The sequence below is a fragment of the Carlito syrichta genome, unplaced genomic scaffold, assembly GCF_000164805.1.
Source record: "Carlito syrichta isolate Samal-C Ts95f unplaced genomic scaffold, Tarsius_syrichta-2.0.1 Scaffold288374, whole genome shotgun sequence".
In the NCBI taxonomy this organism is placed as follows: Eukaryota; Metazoa; Chordata; class Mammalia; order Primates; family Tarsiidae; genus Carlito; species Carlito syrichta.
Genome location: NW_007232470.1, coordinates 152855 through 158854, shown reverse-complemented (window position 1 = coordinate 158854; position 6000 = coordinate 152855). Strand labels below are relative to the sequence as shown.

Sequence of the window (6000 nt, the reverse complement as noted above, 5' to 3'; positions counted from 1 at the left end):
TGCCCGTGGGTGGCGCGGCCGTCAGCCCCCGCCGCGGCCCCCTGGCCTCGGCGCCTCCCTCCGTGGCTGTGGGTTGGAAGGCTTTACGCTTAGCTGCCCCCGAAGCTTTTCAGCCCCCACTTTCCACCGTCAGCATGCTTTGCGCTTGCTTCCGTCACTCACGCCCTCCTTTGCGAGACGTTCGTGGGCTTCCTGCTGCGTGTGTTCCCGGAGCGGAGACGGCGGCGGTGAAAAGCCAAGAGGAGCCTCTGACCCGTGAAACCACGTCCTAGAGGGGAGAGGGGAAGAGGTGGGCCAGGCATGAGACGGGCACGGAGGGTGGAGAGGAAGCGGACGAGGGAGTGAGGCTCTAGAACGTTCCAGGTAGAGGACACGTCGGGTGCAGGGGGAGCCAGCCAGGAGCCCACTGTGGTTAGGGCCAAGCGAGGAAAAGAGGGAGAAAGAGGAGGTGAGGGCCCAGAGGTGAGGGAGGGGTCAGAGCATCGTGGGCCTTACAGAGACCTGCAGGGATTTTGATTTTTCTCCAAGTAGGGGGGAAGCCTTAGGAATTTTTCAGCAAAGGTGAGACCTAACCTGACTTGGGTGTTTTAAAAGTCGTTCGGACCTGGGCATGGTGGCTGACGCCTGTCATCCCAGCATTTTGGGAGGTGGAGGCGAGAGGATTGTCTGAGTCCAGGGGTTCAAGACCAGCCCGGGCAACTTGGCGAGACCTTGTCTCTGCAATAAATTTAAAAATTGGCGGGGCATGGTGGCATACACCTGTTGTTCCAGCTCCTTGGAAGCTTGAGGTGGAAGGATTGTCTGAGCCCAGCAGGCTGAGGCTGCGGTGGCTGTGAGTGTGCCACTGCACTCCAGCCTGGGTGACAGAGATGCCTACTCACAAAGAAAAAGTCCTGTATGCTGTGTTGGAAATCCACTGGCGGGGCAAGGGCAGAGGTGAAAAAATGGCTGTGAGTGGGGGCTAGGAGTGATGTAAGTGAGAGATGGTGGCCTGGACCAGTATACCAACGGTGGAGGTAGTGAAAGGTAATGAAATTCTGGAGGTATGTCAAAGTTAGTGCCAGCAGGATTTAGTGGTGGGTCGGATGAGTGTGTGAGAAAAAGCAGTTGTGGGTGGCACCAGGGTTTTAAGCTTGAGCTAAAATCGGAATTTCATCAGATGACTATTTTTGGAGAGTGTGATCAAGAGTTTTGATTGTGACATGTTAAGTTTCAGATAGTCTGTATGTAGGTGATATGTGTGTGGTTTCATATATATATGATTGAGTTGGCAATGTAGTTCAGGGAAAGGGTTAAGAGACATCTACGTCGGGCACGGTGGCTCAAGCCTGTCATCCCAGCACTTTGAGAGGCTGAGATGAGAGGATTGCCTGAGTTCAGGGGTTTGAGACCAGCTTGGACAACTTTGGTGAGATTTTGTCTCTACAGTAAATAAAAAAATAAGCCAGACGTGGTAGTGTGCACCTGTAGTTCCAGTTACTTGGAAGGCTGAGGTGGAAGGATCGCCTGAGCCTAACACGTTAAGGCTGCGTTGACCGTGCACTTGCCACGCACTCTAGCGTGGGTGACAGAGTGAGACTCTGACTCAAAAAAATAAACAAAAAGAAGAAGAAGAAGAAGAAGAGACCTCGAAGTAGGGACAGTTGGAAGTCCCTGGGGCATAGTTGATATTTGAAGCCACATGACTGAATGAGCTCACCTGGGGAGTAAGGAAGCTGAGCGCTAAGCCTGAGGTCCGTCATTGTTCAGGGTGAGGGCGAAAGCGGGAGCTGTGCTGTCTGGCTGCCAGGTGAAAAATGTGCATCAAGAGAGAAGGTGGGTGTGATGGTCACATGATGTTGTTAGGTCAAATAAGTTACACACTGAGAATCGGCAGTAGAATTTAGCCTCTTGGGTGTCATTGTGGTAGGGTGGTGGGGCCGAAGGCTGGGTGGGAGAGGGAAGGAAAGAAGACAGAGACAACTCGAAGATTTTGCTGCAGAGGGGAGCTGAGAAATGGGTGCACATCAAAGGGATGTGGAGTCCAGTGGGAGACTTTTTTTTTTTTTGCATAGGAGTCTATCCCCCAGGCTGGGGTGCAGTGGCAAGCTCCCGGCCACCGCAGCCTCGACCTGCTGGTCTCAGGTGATCCTTCCCCCTCAGCCATCCAAGTAGCTGGAGCTACAGGCGTGTGTGCTACCACGCCTGGCTAATTTTTCTTGATTTATTAGAGAGACGAGGTCTCACCAGGCTGCCCAGGCTGGTCTCGAACCCGTAGTTTCAGGCCATCCTCTTGCCTCTGCCTCCCAAAGTGCTGGAATGACAGGCCTGAGCCACCGTGCCCAGCCAAGAGACAAATTTACTGAGTCGAAGGGACTAGCTAGTGATGGAGAAGAGAGAGACTTGTTCAGAGTTGGGACCCTGTGCAGGTGTAAGCCTGGAAAGGAGCATTGACATGCTGGCTGTGGGTAGATGGGATGGAGCTTGTGCACGTTCCCCGATTGCTTCTGTGTGCTCAGTGATCAGGAGCTAACGTCACTTTGTGAGAACAAAGAAGTAGGAGAAGGGTTGGAGGTTCGAGCTCAGGAGAGGCGAAGGAATGTCTCAGCCTGGGAGGGGCTGGAGTAGGGAGAGGGAGCAGAATTGCAGGGCCGCACCAAAATCCCCTTGAGGCTAGCGACTTTGAATGTCCATGGAGAGCGACCAGCCTGGTCTTGTGGGTCTTCTAGCCCCGTGAAGTTCCAGGCTTGGAGCAGAGTCAGGCAGGAGTAGGTGCTAGAGTGGGGGTTTTGCCAGGCAGGAACCATGAAGGGAGAGAGGAACAAGGTAGTTGAGAGTGTGTGTGTGGAGGGATTGTGCTAGCCTGTGGAAATTGTGGAAGTCAGAGCAGAGAGGGATGAGGGACATCAAAACGTAGGATATGTGAATCGCAGGTGTAGGTGAGGCTGAAAAATGATGGATTCCAGAGTGCCTAGAGAAGGGGTTGACTGGAAAGAACAGGAAAGATGGGAGGTGGGATTGAAAGTGGGCTGCTAGGCTTTAAGATGAAAGACTTGGGGTTACCTTAGTGACAGAGTTTGAGTGTGGCTACAGGAGGGAGAGAGCAGGGTCAGCGAGTGGAAGGCTGGAACCTGGGGCGACTGCTCTCCTAGGTTGGGGGTTGGAATGGTGAGCTCATCGTGGGTCAGTGTGGATGGGAGCAAAGCTACAGTAATATGTGCGGGAGCTAGGGTTCCGCTCCTGGGCTCCTTCCGCTGATCCCTTAAAGGCTGGTAGGGTGTGAGGGCCCAGACTCATTTTCAGGGTAGGCCTTTGTCTGGTGTTGGGTGCCTCTCAGACCTTCCTGGACCATAGTGGAGGTCACTGAATATGCTGGGTGAGAGCCATGGCTGCGGCTAGGGGCTGTATTTTCAGACTTTCTAAAAGACATGGGTTTTCTTTTTTCCATAGGCTGACTTTTTTTTTTGAGTTGGAGTCTCACTCTGTCACCCAGGCTGGAGTGCAGTGGCACGCTCATGGCCACTGCAGCCTCCACCTTCTGCCTCAGCCTTCCACATAGCTGGAACCATAGGCATGCGCCACCATGTCCGGCTAGTTTTTTAATTTATTGTAGAGAAGAGGTCTCACCAAGTTGCCCAGGCTGGTCTTAAACCTGTGGGCTCAGGCAAGCCTCTCACCTCAGCCTCCCAAAGTGCTGGGATTAAAGCCTGGCTGACTTTTTTTTTTAAGGTCCTGTGGAGTTTCTTTTCAGCCCTGGAGACCTATAGCCTTAGCCTGTTTTGCCAGGGGCATCGTTTGCCTCGCTGAACACTTTTGAGCTGGTATCTTTTTTTCTTTTTTTAAATTTTTTGTGGAGACAGGGTTTTGCTATGTTGCCCAGACTGTCCTGAACTCCTGGCCTCCCAAAATGCTGGGATTACAGGCATGAGCCACTATGCCTGATCTTTAGCTGGTATCTTAAAATAATGTTTTTCTTCTGCTTTTATTGTAGAAATTACAGAAAAGTCTAACGAAAAAATTTGTATAATCCTACTCTCTAAAATGTTAATATTTTAATATGTTTCCTTTTAGTTTTTTCCTTTGTGCATATTTATATATAATTCTTACAAGACAGGGGCCATGCTATATGTACATAGACTTATGCCCTGTCTTTTCACTTTACCTTATATTACAAGCATTTACTTATATGACAGAGTGTACTTTGAGATCTTTGAGATCACTTTTTTTTTTTGAGTTGGAGTTTCACTCCGCCGCCCAGACCGGAGTGCAGTGGCCGCTCCCGGCCACCGCAGCCTCGACCTGCTGGGCTCCTGCAATCCTTCTGCCTCAGCCTTCCTAGTAGCCGGAATTACAGGCATGCGCTACCATGCCCGGCTCATTTTTTGATTTATTGTAGAGATGATGTCTCACCAAGTTGCCCAGGCGCGTCTCGAACCCGCAGGCTCAGGCAATCCACTCACCTCAGCCTCCCAAGGCACGGGATTATAGGCTGAGCCACTGAGCCCGGTTGAGATCACTTTTTTTTAATGGTTATGTGTAGGAGTATTCCTTTGCACAAAGGAGTCATTTACCCAACTAACTGTTATTGGACAATTATGATCTCAGTTTTTGAATATTACAGATAGTGTTGCCATTGTCATCCTTAATTAATTAATTAATTAATTTTGAGTCGCAGTCTCTCTCTGTTGCCCAGGCTGGAGTGCGGTGGCATGCTCACGGCCACCACAGCTTCCACCTGCTGGGCTCAGGCACTCTTGCTGCTTCAGTCTTCCAAGTAGCTGGAACTACAGCATGCACCACCACGCCCAGCTAATTTTTTGATTTATCGTAGAGATGAAGTCTCACCATGTTGCCCAGGCTGGGCTTGAATTTGTGGACTCAGGCAGTCCTCTTGCTTCTGCCTCCCAAAGTGCTGGGACTACAGGTGTGAGCCACTGCACCCGGCCTTTATCATCCTTAAATGTAAATCTCTGTCCATGATTATTTTATTTGGATAAATTCCTAGACGTGGAATTCCTGGGCCATAGCACTTGATAAATGTTATAAAGCTGCCTTTTAGAAAGGCTGTACCAACTTATTATCCCCTTACAGGGCATGATAATGTCCTTTTCATCATTCTCTGGCCAATACGGGATAATATAATCTTTTTTATTTTTTTTTGAGTTGGAGTCTCACTCTGTCGCCCAGACTGGAGTGCAGTGGCCGCTCCTGGACACTGCAGCCTCGACCTGCTGGGCTCCGGCGATCTTTTCGCCTCAGCCTTCCGAGTAGCCGGAATTACAGGCATGCGCTACCACACCTGGCTGATTTTTTGATTTATTGTAGAGATGAGGTCTCGCTGCCCAGGCGAGTCTCAAGCAATCCACTCACCTCAGCCTCCCAAAGGCACGGGATTATAGAAAAGAGGCTTTTTATTTTATTTTTATTTATTTATTTTTTAGTTGGAGTCTCACTCTGTTGTCTGGGCTGGAGTTTTGGTGGTATGATCATGGGTTACTGCAGCCTCGATCTCCTGGGATTAGGTGATCTTTCTGCTTCAGGCTCCCAAGTAGCTGGGACTACAGGTGTGTGCTACCATGCCTGCCTAGTTTTTTCTTTTTAATGTTTTTGAAGAGTCGAGGTCTCGCTGTATTGCCCAGGCTGGTCTCGAACTCCTGGGCTCAAGCGATTCTCCCACCTCAGCCTCCCAAAGTGCTGACATTTCAAGTGTGAGCAAGTGTGCCTGGTGAAAAAAAAAGTGACATTTTAAAGCCTATCAAATTAGCTAAGTAATATGTGCAAATAGCTAAAAACTGCAAATAGTACTAGAAGACAAAAACAGCAGTCAACTGCCCCCCCTCCAGGAGTGCATCTCAGAGGCAAGCACAGCTTAATTTTCTTTCTTTCTTTCTTTTTTTGAGTCAGTCTCACTCTGTCGCCCAGGCTGGAGTGCAGTGGCACAATCACAGCCAACCTACTGGGCTCCTGTGATCCTTCCGCCTTAGCCTTCCAGGTAGCTGGAACCACAGGCATGTGCCACCA

General features: G+C 50.2%; 1 protein-coding gene across 1 annotated transcript in view; it reads left to right on the top strand.

Moving 5' to 3' along the window:
• Positions 1-122: 122 nt before the first annotated feature.
• The window catches only part of CUNH7orf50 (chromosome unknown C7orf50 homolog), a 148113-nt gene continuing 142235 nt past the window's right edge, over positions 123-6000 (top strand). The window contains exon 1 of the mRNA XM_021710284.1: positions 123-289. The gene's annotated coding sequence lies outside the window, so the exon portion shown is untranslated. The remainder of the gene's footprint in view (positions 290-6000) is intronic.